A 13,357-nucleotide genomic window follows, 5' to 3' on the forward strand; every position below is an offset into this window, starting at 1 on the left:
AGACAATAGCTGCCTTCGCAGTATCAGCAGAATGGTTTATGGGAATGCACTCCACATTTGGCAGAGCATCATGTGACCTTACGGCTGAGATTTTGTGATGGTGCCAACGGAGACTTGGAAAGCAGTGCCCGTTCTGACTTTTTTCCTCTTTTCTTACATGGCTCAGAAAATGGTGGATCTTAATACTTGACTTTAGCCAGACTCAGCAAGCGACTGAGCTTTGAAGCACAACTTTGCCTTTATTCTGGCTTTTTTGGCACACCACCAGGAGGCTGTCCCTTTCACGCCTGATAAATTCTGCTTCTTATCTCCTAATAGAAAAAAGAAAGAAAGAAAATATAAGCAGAATATTTATACTTCATAACTGCATTTTAAAACTACTTGGTTTTGGGGTGTTTTTTGTTGGTTTTTTTTTTTTTTTTTCCTGATCTGTAGTTTAGAACAGCCCTCCTGAGTGTCTGAAGGATAAAAGTTGTTTTTAATTTTTCTGGTTCAGTTTTTTGTGGGTTTTTTTTTTCTTCCTCCTGTTTAATGAACAGGCATTTGAACTGGGCAAACGGGGCGACAGCATTGAACATGAGATCATTGCAGCATAGTGTAGCAAACTGGCACCCTGCCTTTTCACCCCTTTGCTTCGGCAGATTTGTGCAATCCCCATTTATAAAACCGGCACAGGGGTGAGGTGAATTTTCTGGTCTCTCCCCACCTCTAGTCCTGTGCAGGCAGTTGCGGCAAGGATTGGTGCAGCTTTTGCGCAGTGCTTTGTGCCTGGAATTCCGAGAAGAGCACAAGAGAGAGAAGACAGGCATCCTGGTGTTCTTCCGAGAAAGAACAGGAGCCCTAAGAAGAAGAAACAAATCTGAGTTTGTCCTACATACAAGAGTACAGAAAAAAAAAGTGACTCTCCTGCTTCCAAAAAAAAAAAAAAAATCTGGCATGTTTCACTACAGAGACATCAGGATGTGTTAGAGCTTCTTAAAACAGTGTAACAAAATGAGCCTAGGAGATTGATTCTTTTAGTTAAAAAAAAAAAAAAAAAAAAAAAAAAAGAAAGAAGGAAGGAATTTTTTGTCTGGTTTTTTTCACTGTTGCTCATATAGCAGTATTTGGCACGGGGTGAAAACGTACCTTTCATATCAGGTATAGCTTCTTTTCCTTTTTTTCCTCTTTTCCTTTTTTTAAGCCGTTTTAAACGTGTTATTTTGAAACTGAGTCCTTGTGTATTAATTTTAACATAGTCAGCTGTTCACACTTTTTAAAACTAACTTTTTGGGGGGGTGTTTAATCTAATACTGCTAAAAATAGAAAGTAAACAAAAAATCGAGGGTCTATAGAAAGAGGTGGTTAGGCACATTTTGTCTTAGCTAAGCACTAGAGTTGTGCAAATACCTTAATGTTACATATACTCAGTCAAAGCTTTGGTTATCTCTAAGAAAGTTGTGGGTATTTAGATCTGGTTGCTAAGGAAAGTAATTTTTTTTTTTTTAATAGTGTGACTCATGCTTTCAGCGTGTCAAACTTTAGGAAAGCATTGCTTTTGTTGCCAGTATATTAAAGTTATTATTGAGTTAATTCATATATGAGTTTCTTACAATTTGTATCTAAATCCATTACAAAGAAGTCAGTGTAATAAGTACTGGAATAAAAGGCACATTATTGAGACATTCATGAAGTAAGCCTGGTTTGCAGCTAGTAACAGTGACTATTTTAAGATGTTTGGTAAAGCAGCACTTGTCCAGGAATAGCTGAAAACAGTATTTAAAGATATCCATTCAGAATGTTTGTGATAAGTGCAAGCAGAGTTAAAGTAAGTTTTGAGCATGTGACGCTGTAGTAGAGCCTTTTCCTTAAAGCGTTTGTCTGTCTGTTGTAACATATTACTAGGCAATTAAAAGAGTGTGTAACAAAATTCATTCTGAGTGACAGATTTTGGAAAGCTCAGCCATTATGTATTTTTCATTTTTTTAAAGTATATTTTCCTAGTCTTTTTAATTTATGTTAAAAATACAGATGTCCTCAGCTAGAAATTACTTCAAAAATTACAGTGCTTTTTCATTAGAAACTCTGATAGTTTGTTCAAAATGTTTATGATAGGGGTTTGCTAATAAAAACCTTTATAAATATATTATGATTTTACAAAATAGAATTATTTTAATATGTGCTTCACTTTTTATACATTACTACTTAGACAGTAACTTCTAAGATTGTATGCTAATATTGCTACCTTATATTTTTGTTGTTCTGCAATGAATTCTGGGAAACTGCTGAACGGAGACCTTATGTATACGACACATATACCTCCATTCACCCATTTCGGATCAGAAAGTGTTTCTTAGATTTATGGTGATTCTGCCCTCCCCAATAGTTTTGTTAGAATAATTATGTATGTCATTAGTACCTAAGTCTGTTGACAAACCAAGGCTTACATTAGCTAAAAAGAACTTTTAAAATTTCTATATCTGATCATAGTAATCACATCCTTTTCTTTTTCCATAAAGTTTTGCAAACATTTCTTGATTTAAGCTATTTAATTTATCCCAGTATTTTTATGAAATTCTGTAGCAAATAACCTCATTGTATGCACTATTTGATAAAAACTATTTATTTTTGTTAAGCATGCTTCTTTCCTTCTGGAATTCCTAATAAAAATAAAATATTTGTGGGGTGAAAAAACCCTAGGAAACACTAAATGAAATAGTCCCTTTGCCAAAGTGTGCATGCTCACAGCATGTCTTCCCATGGCCCTGAGAGGGGCGTCAGCAGTGTGTCGGTTTTATATCTTAAAACCATAATTACTAATTTTGTGTATGCTTCATTCTGTTCTGAAAATGTTTTACATAAAACAGATATTTCACAATCTTTCTCTCACTATTTTTTTTTGTTTTAGTGAAAGAAAAAAATTAAGATGAAAAAGGAAACCGAAGAAGTTAATTATACCAGATTTCAGCGAAGGTAATACAGTGATCTTAAAAATCTTTTTGTTAAAAAATTAAGTTGATGGTAAAAACATGAAGCAAGTTAGCTTTAATAGAATTCCTTTCCTTAAAATAGCCTACAAATATAATTTCACAAATAGGTATTAAACTAGTTCTGATTACTTTCTGTTGGGAATATTGCAGTTTGTGTAGCCTGTTTACTGTATGTTTGCATTAAGCTTTAGAATGAATTGAAAGACCGATACATAATTTGTTCTTTTTTTATGCCTAGCAAATATGTAACACATATCTATTTACTAGTGTATATATATATTACTAGTATATTTATAGTACATATATCTGTTTATTAGTATACAACTATGATGCAGTGACCAATTATTTTTGAAATGTGGAATATCTCTTCTACTTATAAAAAAAAAGAAAAACAAGTAAATTGGAGAAGCAATTTTATAGCACATAGGACAATCATTCAGTAAATTATATATGCAAGCTGCATACTTATTTCTGATACTAGGATTACTATTCTAGTTTCAGTGCTTGTCTTACATTTTCTATCTCCTCAGTGTCAGCAGAAAACAATTATAAAATATTCCTTCTAATGTTGAACTGTATATAAAGTGAAAGCAGGTTTAAAACAGACTGTTATAGAAAATAAATCAGCATTATTTTAAAATGCAAAAGGGTACGCTTGAACATTCAAGATTTAGTCCACTAAATTAAAAAAAGAAAAGAAAAAAAAGAAATCATTTACTAATGCTCAGCTGTCATTACTGAACTAGAAATACATGTTGCAGTCTGCAAGAAAACATAGCATTGCCCTGATTCAAAAACTGTTATTGGCAGCACTCATTCTCTTGAAAGGGGTTTTGACAACTAACAATGGCAGAATTAGGCCTTTGGTGGGAACTAGGGAAAGGCAGGCATTACAATCTTATTCAGATACAGTTTTCAGTAACCTGCTAAAATTATAAGATACCTTTCTATAGTACCTGGGTTTAAAATGATACCTACTTCTCATGCCTGTATTTTACAAATGCATATGTGGCTGTATGGTTACAAGTTACTCTGCTGTGTCAGACACTATGTCTAAAGATGCAGTATTTATCGATGCATTCATTTAGAGTATGTGAATTATAAAACTCTTTCTGTGTCTCACCTTTCTGAATTGCTGGTTATTGCCTCAAAGGACCTGTTTTCAGTCTGTTGCATAGGACACCCGACATTCAGCCTGTGGTAATTTGTATCGTACTGCTTGCCGGTCACAGGAACGTATTTGTTGTAGAACTTAATTCTGAAGTTTTGCAAGGTTGCGTTTCGACTTTCATTCTTATTATTAGGGAACAGTATTGATGGAAGGCTTAGTGAATAAAATATACAAATTAACTTCTTTGCTTTGATTAATAGGCGTAGTTTAATCAACAAGTTATTGTCAGGCAGTACTTAGATGCCTTGTAATATGAAGAAATAGCTAAGCAGTCTTTATAATGTTGTACGGGAGCTGCACTCCAGTGAGCCTCATTGCTTTTCGGATTTGGTGGGGTGATTTTTATTTGGGGTTGTAGTACCTGATATGAGCTCAGACACAAAGGACAAACCTGTATTGTTCTCTTCTGTGTCACATCCAATTATGGATTCCAGTCTTGCCTGCTCTGTGCATGCTATAGTCAGATGCAAGTTGTGAGGAGTTGAGAGTTCATCGGTAAGGCAAAGTGTGTGCAAAAGGACAATAATTCCTGCTGAAGACAAAACAATGTTGTGCCATCAATCTGTAACAACGTTTTTTCTTCCTTTTTCAAAAAAACAACTAGTTACAAGTCTTTGGCTTGTTTGGTGCATCCACCATTTATGCAGTTATGTTTGAAGTAGCTTTCTTTGCAATAGACAGTAATACTTCTACTCTTTAGTACTCATTCTTACATTGCTTCGTATATTTGTTTATTTAAAGTTTTCTGCAACTCACTTTAAAAGGAAAATTTAATCAACAGTACCAATTGGCATAAACCCGTAGATCCGATCTTGTGTTGAAACGTACTGCACAAGCTCGCTTCTATGGGTCTGTGTCAGTATGGTGATCTGGCAAAAGTTTATGTAGCACACGCTGCAGTGGTATTTGACAACAAGTCCAAGTTAATGTATAAAACTATATATATTGGTTTTGGAATGCTTCTTTTGTCCAGTGCCTTATCTTCAAACTTGATTAAGTACTTTGTTCATTTACCAGTTGCTTTAAGCACCTTTAGCTTAATATCTTATTAAAATTTACAAAGAGATGTGAGGGAATTGTAGGGTTTCCAATAAGGGAGAGTAGGATATGTTATTTTTTGGCTTATTAAATATACCATTACATGGTATTACATTTAAAAAATATAGAAAAAAAACCAAGAATAGTTTTATATTTTATTTTAATGTAAAATAAGACCAAATAGTAATTTCTTTCCAGAAATGTAGTTGGACTTGCTTAATTTCTATCAAATATGTATGTATATATCTATACAGACAAGACATAGATGTATATATCTGTATACATATGTAAACAGGATAGAGCAGAAATTCTACCTCTGCAGTAGAAAATTCTATCTAAAAGTATGCCTTACTGTCTGAAAAGTGGGGAATAACTGCAGTTGAAAGCCTACCCCCATGGGAAATATATAGCCCTGTGGCTGCTGTCACATTTCAAAGAAAGGCTGAAGAAGCGAAGAAGACTTTATGGTCACCGTTGGAAGCTGTGTGCATCCGGGTTGAGGTAGTAGGTTGTATGGTTTAGAGTTACACCCTGGGAGTTAACTGTACAACCTTCTAGCTTTCCTTGGAGCACACTTGAGCCATCGAGGAATTCATCACCACTTTAATCTGATCAGGGAAAGTATGCAAAAAGGTATTGTGTCACGGCTGTACATAACAATCACTCTGAGGCTTTATTGACGTTGAAATAGTCCTGATGACTTGATTATTTCATTTACATCCTGTTATGAACAATACTAACATGTTGACTTAATGGACTGTGACTACGTACTGCAGACACTTAAGGAAAGACCGATGGTGATTTTAATTCCATTAATTGGAAAGCTTTAAAAGTTTATTTTGATTTATAAATTCAGAAAAATATCAAGTATTTAACACTTTATTCTTTCTTCATAGAAATAGCTTATCCTATAGAGTTGGGTTTTGTTGCTGTTGTTATATAGGTGCACATTCTTTTTAAAGGGAAAAGTTCAGTTTTTTCTGTCCTTATACTACTTTCCAAAAAATATGGCGCACTGCTGCTTGGATAGCGGTGGGCAGTGGCACAAGTGGATCCTAATCTTCCTTGATTTTATGATGTTCTTTCTTTGTGCCTGAAAAACTCAGTGTTATGATTGCAGATCCAAATGACCTGCAGCCCTACTTGTGTTTCCACCTTGTTGTGATTCATGTGCCGCTCAGTCTAATCCTGCTCTGGGGTCTCAGCACCTGTGTCCTTACACAGTGTGTCAGCTGTCAGCCTGACACTGACCCACAATGCCCTTGTCATTTTTGGCCCCAGCTGAAGTTCTGACATATCTTCCTAACTCAGCAGGACTTGGAGAAGTCACATTCCCTATGGGAATTGTTCCCATAAGCACTGGGCACTGTTGGTGGCAGCAGCTCCCAGCGCCAAGTGCTTCCACCCATGTGGGTTGGGTGCCACAGACAGAATTAGCCCTCCTTAGCCTCTGTGTTAACTATATGTTTGGCACGCCATTTTTAAAAAAGCAGTATCAGAATGCACCAAGGCAAAAAAATGTGTATTTTATCCCAATGTGAATAGGGAGACGAAGGCGTGCTTCTGGAGTTTTATGCCCCAAGTTGTGCATTCCCATTTCATGGTGGGTTTCAGTCTTCCTTATCTTGGAAAAAGAAAAAAAGCCCTTAAGATGTGTACATCCATTATGCAGGTATCATATCAAAGAGAGAAAAAATAGTGAGTGTTTTCAAAGTTTAGCCACTGCCAGGAACGGCTATGAAATGAGTGGGAAAAGGACTGTGCCTGTGTATCCATCTTTCAAATGAGGCCTGCTTCTGAAAATGACCTTACAGATGAGGTCTTCTCAATGTGATGGAAGGCATTGCTGCCAAAGTAGGAGCATCTGGACCAGACAGTGATGCTCATTCCAAAATAGTTGGAAAGAAACTGATGTCTGTTTCCATGATCTTTTCAATGAAAAGTTAAAAGGAAAAGAGCTTAGTAATTTACAACTATAGTAGTGATAATTTTGCTGGAAAATTATTTAAGGTTTGTTGATTGATATAAAGCAAAAGAGCCGAGCCATGCCCCTGTGGTGCTGTGGTCAGGGGGGCACCACTGATGTGGGCCAAGGGCATGCCAGACTCCTGTGGGCTAAGGAGAGGGTGAAACATGTCTGTTCTACATGGGGGTGAGAGCTGTTCTCCCGGAGCTCCAATTTAACAGCAAATAGGTCCTTCTCCAGGGTATTTTGAACCCCTGCATTTCCTGCTTTACTTTTATTGCAGGTGACCATACCAAAATATTTGACATTTGCAATGTTTTATTGTTTTAGGTTTTGCATCAGCAAGGAAAGTTAAGAGTGTTTACTTTAAGTGGATTTCATGCTTGCTTGTGTTTTGGTCATTCTTTTCCTTCCAGTTCTGCCCATTCAAAAAATTACTTGCTTACAGTGCTCTATGTTTGATTCTTTCTACCTCAGCTTAGGGCTTGCCTAACCACTTTCTTAGACAAGGAATTAAAAAGAGGAGATGAAAATGGATTTAGCCTCTCTTTTTAATAGCATTTATTTTCAGTGATTAATGTTTGTAATAGGAAATTGGTAAAGAGGATCTGCATGACAGTTAGGGGGATGTACAATGGATCTTAAGCCTGTCTTAAAATGTGTGGGAAAGGGGAGGAGGTTGAGTGAATCAGGGCTGCTCTGAGGTAATGGAAAATGCTTAAGGAAGCAGTGACTAAATGGGGGGATAGAGAGGACATCTCCATATACCAATGAAGCTTAACAGGGACCACTCACAATCCGAATAAAACTGGAGCATCTTTGTGGATTCGAAAGGGCCCTGGTCACCAGTATGTTTTCTTCCTTTTCTATTTTAATTTTTTTCTTTTATAGTTTAAGCCCACTGGAAAGAAACATTGTAATTGCTGTTTTCTGCCAACAGAGCAACAGGTGTTAAATCCTTTTATATTAATTCTTCAATTAGTTGCAAAATAAGGACGGATTGTTTATCCTAAGCTGAACCGAATAGAAATGACTGATGCAGAAAATGTGGGAATGTTTCATCTGCCCTTCAAATGCATGATAAATTTGTAATTCTATCAGGCATAGTTGCAGGTTACTATGCAAATATTCATTGCAGCATCGCCAGCTTTAATGAATATACATTTTCTGTATTCCTTTCTCTGTTCTTTAGGGTTTTTGCCCTGTAACTTGCAATACATTGTTTTGTAAAAGTTATCAAGTTACAAGTAAAAATGAATGAGACTATGAGCTAATTTTGAAGCAGATTAAGGTAGAGAATGAAAAACAAAGGGGGAAAAAACGCTCTATTAAGAACAGCTGTATGGGGTTAGGTCTTCTGTGATTTCATTTTAAAGTCATAAAACATATTGTCTGTTTTAGACGAAGTCTGGCATTTTTTACCTTTACAGTGAGGTTGGAATGTTAGTCAGTCACGTAGTACTCGGCATTATATTGCTATGTTGTTTCTGTAGGAAATAAATGCACTTTATAACATGGTTAGACACGGATGTGTTCCAGTCAAGGACCCATCTAACAGAGTTTGTTCCTATAAGTAATCCATAATGTTATCATCCTTGTGCCTTTACTTTGCTTCTTGCATATAGAAGAAATATCCGTTAGGTTATTTTTGGACAAACCTTGACATCAAAACAATTTGCGACTCCCAGTGGTTTTTTTGGGAGACACAGGTCCTCAGAGCTTTACAAGTTTAGTCCTACAGAAAACATGGCTGCAGAGACACTGACCCACCGAACACCCTTTTATTTGCCACAGTTTCCTTGGTAAAGATTAAGCACGATCCAAGGCCTTAACCCTGGTTCCCAACAGAGAAACTTACAGCACAGTGAAAACCTGCTTTAATGCCAGATCCTGTTGTCTTAAGAGCTAAGTCACTTCAGAGGGCTGGGGAGAGTTTGGATTTCCTTCTGCAGCCCACAGCGCCTGTGTCCAGAGGCATGTCCAAAGAAAACAGAGTTAAAGGGACGTTTCTGGGTTAATAACCATGGGTCAGATGCACTAACAGAGCTTGGGTGTTTTGGGCACAGCCATTTTGAGACCTTTCTGTGGAATAAAGCTGCCATTAATCCAGTGAACCAGAGTAGGTAAAGCAAGTTTTTAGTAATTTTCTGCTGTTGAAATAGCACAAACCAGTCAAAAATATATGGGCCAATATAGTTGATACAGTGTATTTTAAATAATCTTACAGATTTATGTTATCAAAGCTGAAAGTCATTATAAAATGTCCTTTTTTTCTGTAGCCGATGTACTTTCTGTTTTTGTCATTCCACTTCAAGAAAAGAAAATGCTGAGTTTCACTTGGTCTCATGCTTCATTTAACTTTCTCTTGTCTTCACATAAGTTGAAGTTCTTTAGAGATTTTTAGGTAAAGAATGTGGTAAAACATTTAAAAGCAAACCCAGAAAAGGTTTTCCTTGCAAATCTGTCCTTTAAAAATGACAAACAGCCCTTAGTAATCTCCAAAACCTGTTCATTAAAGCTCTTCAGCAAGAGACCTGTGATAGGTTTCTTAAATGATAAAGATGGAGTAGAAGTGCACTTGAAATTTTTCAGATTTTTTTGGATGTGGTTTCATATGATATTCATTTATCTATTAAGAGCAGCTTCTGGTATTTTTAATAAAACTAAAATTAAACACGTCTGGCAGGCCCTGTTTAAATGTGAATATTGCTTTTGTAGCACAGTTAAATACAAGATTGAAAAGCTAATGCTTTTGTACAGAAGATTTAAATTGTTTCAGCTTTTTGTCTTTTCTCATAGTAAAAATATTTACATCAGAGTGATCTTTTTGATAGAACTTAATTTTGTATAAGTCTTCTCAACATTTCAGCTGTATTTTATTGTAAATTATATCATTTATATGGAAATCTCAGGCAAATTCTTATTTAGTTTTGCTCCCTCCACCTCTTCTTTCATGCGACTTTCTAGAAACAGTAAGAGCAAGCCTCACATTGATGAAGTCTTTTCAAGAAAACTTTCAAAAACTGAATAAGAAGTAAAATATCATGCCTCTCTCTTTTCTAGCATGACAGTCTCATTTGTTCAGAAATACCTGTCTCCTGTCTCCCTATCCGTTCTTTGCAAATGTGATCAAAACATCACTTGATCTTACAGGAAAATTGGCGTGGATCCCATTGCTCTTTACTGCTTTTATTGCACCTTCTTTTGACTAGAAAGACCTCACCCCTAAGCAACTGTACTTTGAGGCTTTTTGACTAATGTAGTTGTCTGGCTTGAGTAAGATTGGTGCTCCAACAATTGCACCAAGAGCCTCAGCAGAAGGATACAGATACAAAATAGCAAACGAATAATTTTTCTGAGTCAGAACAGCCTTGTGGAACTACCTACTTTCCTTTTGTGGTTGAATGAAAAGTGGGTGGGTACTGGGTACTTTTTTGTATTTTTCTTCTATGTAGTAAACATATATATTATGTATATATTACTTTTATCTGAATGTTATGACTCCTCAGCTAAAGACTTTTCTCCATTGTTGCGAGTGATTTATCTGGGTTTATCTGTGGTTTATCGGGGAAATGCAGGTCCCTTCTATTTTTTCTTTTTCCGTCATAGTATACTTTTGTTTTACACACCATCCTCCACTGGTCCTTTTTTGATTCTACTTGATTTCTTGACATCATGATTATAATGGCAAAGAAAGTAGAGCATTGCAAGCATATTGGCAACAGGGATAGTCTGGGAATACACTGATGACTTGAAAGAAGAGTGGGATCACTGTCATGTTCATAAGGTTAGCAGAAAGCAAAAGCTTACTCAAACCAAATCCTCCATAAGACCTCTCTGTTATGACTCTCCAACTCTGGAAGGAGAATAAGCTGTTTGGTACTACCACCTTTGTAGGTCTGGCTTGAGACCATGGGATAGACTTTGCTCAAACTCTGTGTGTAATTTTTTTCACTGGACACTAAAATCACTATAAGGCTCTCTTTTCCCTAACATGCACCCAGCCTTGTGGTAACTGCAGTATCAAAACAGATATACATGTCTGAGATAAGATGACTGTCAATCTTGGAATATGTATGCTTATGTATGTATAATGTTAGGGGGGGTTGCATGGCACCACACTGCTGTGAAAACAATACAACCCCAAAATTCATCTCATTCATGTAATTAGTTTGCTGGGACAAATCTGTTAACTTCCCGTGTTAGGAAGAAATCATCAGATCAGAATTTTCCTATAATAACTTCACCATCCCTTGAAAGAACTTCCCCTGTAGAGTAGGGAATAGCATTTGGACCACACTAAATACCTGCGAATGATTGGTTTCCCGGAAAGTTGCCCAAGAAATATGTTCTGTCTGGGTCTGGAAGTAGACTCTACAGTAGCCTATGATCAGGAGAGCTGGAGACATGTCTCGAACGTACCCCTACTATTAGTGTGTCCTGGGTTGAGGATCCTCTACTGCTATTTTATATCTTAGCTTGTGCCACGAATCTTGCACTTTTTCAGGGTATTTCCACCTCAAGCCTCTCCACCTCTTCAAAAAGCCCAAATACACTTAGTTTATACAGCTGAAGGGGATTTACTCCATAAGTTCTTTGCACTCCCAGGTTCACCTGTGAGCTGAGCGTTTTATGGGGAGGAAGATTTTTGGGGTGAAGTCTGATTTATGCTATGTTGAACTAAAGTGTAACTAAGCTGCTGAAAAGGAGTTCTTTTCACAGCAAGGTTGCACACCTGGGCAGAAAGAGACACATGGCGGTTTTGAGGAACTTGTGCTAAGGTCATCAATCTTTGTGGAAAAGCTGGTTCAAGCAGCAGCTATGCCTCCAGACCCTTGTGTCTGAGGGCTGCTGCCGAAGCTGGTGTCATTGTGCAAGGACATCTTTGTGAGCTGGGGTATGGGGAGCAGTGGACTAATGTAGCTATGCAACTCTATGCTAAGTAATGCGCTTTGCTCCTTTGTCCAAATAAATCTTTCAATCTATAATTAAGCTAGATTTACCCAATGGTATGTATCTTACCATATTCACTTCTAATTTCTTCATCCCTACTGCCTAAATATGTACTTCCAGGTTGTGTATTGTAAAGAACTACACTCAGACCACCTAATTCATGCATTGCCCTTGTGTCTTGTCACTGGCTGTATAGGTTATGTACAGGTCAGCCTGTATTGGTTATGGCCCACACAAACTTGGACATGAGACTGCATGCTCAAGTCCATCTGAAGTAACACAGCTGACAGTCTGGCTGCAGCTACAGGGAGGGTTTTGCTAAAAATGTGGTTTTTGTCTTTAGAGGGCATTTTACTCAGGGTGTGACTTGTGGAGTACATGATTCCTGTGCTGATAAAGAAGTTTTTGAGAGTCATTATAAAGCACTGTATATTGTTCCTCTGAAGTGCTTAGCTTCTGATATAAGAATTTAGAGGTATCTTTTTTATTATGGCAGTTTTGAAGTATAACTGTACCAGAATGGCCAAAATGTAAATTTTAGTAATAAGTCTAAGAACCTAACTCATACTTTATGCAACATTTTTAAGTGACTCTACCTTTTTCTCAAAACCTCTTGGGCATTTAGGAGCCTGTATCCTTTTGATTTACCACATATGGGCAAGTTTTAAAAGAGAAATCTCAGGTGCAGAGGCATTTTTACAGCTTTTTGACCGTAACCTTCATAATGTGTGACCCAACTGCAGAATGTTAAATACATAAACTGGTTGGTGCTGCCTCTAGGTCATCCTTCTGAATGTGAGACACTTACCTAAACATGGAGTACCAATATATTCTTAGCCACTTTTTATGAGAAAATAGTGCCCTAATTTCTCTCTTATTCCTATTATAAAGAAGACAAAATAAACAATGTAGAGACATGTGCAGCTTTGAAAAATTTGAGTGTTTAGTAAAATTTAGTAAAATTAAAATTTGGTTTAAAGCTTTACACTGTGTCCAGATTGAGGCCAGCAACTTAAACAGAAAGCAATTTGCACACCTGACACTCTTATTGATGATGATGCCAACCATGCAGGTGCTTGAAGGGGACATACGACTCCTTCCTTCCCTCCTCTTGTCCTGCACTGCAGGGAGGAGTTGTCTGTGGTGGGAGACTGTTGTCTCCAGTCTTCTGTTGTAAATGCAGGTGCTGGCAGGGAGCACTGCCTGGGCACTCGTGCCTCTGCCCGTAACAGCCAGCAGGCAGCATCATACCAGGGGCAC

At 37.1% G+C, this 13,357-nt stretch overlaps 1 long non-coding RNA gene across 4 annotated transcripts in view; it reads left to right on the top strand.

The window, feature by feature from the left end:
* LOC114012848 (uncharacterized) overlaps positions 1-13,357 on the top strand; it is a 331,654-nt gene that overhangs the window by 289,316 nt on the left and 28,981 nt on the right. For all 4 annotated transcript variants that reach the window (XR_003555562.2, XR_003555560.2, XR_003555561.2 and 1 more), the window contains one exon: positions 2,888-2,952. This is a non-coding gene — a long non-coding RNA (uncharacterized LOC114012848). The remainder of the gene's footprint in view (positions 1-2,887; positions 2,953-13,357) is intronic.

Source organism: Falco peregrinus, chromosome 4, assembly GCF_023634155.1.
Source record: "Falco peregrinus isolate bFalPer1 chromosome 4, bFalPer1.pri, whole genome shotgun sequence".
In the NCBI taxonomy this organism is placed as follows: Eukaryota; Metazoa; Chordata; class Aves; order Falconiformes; family Falconidae; genus Falco; species Falco peregrinus.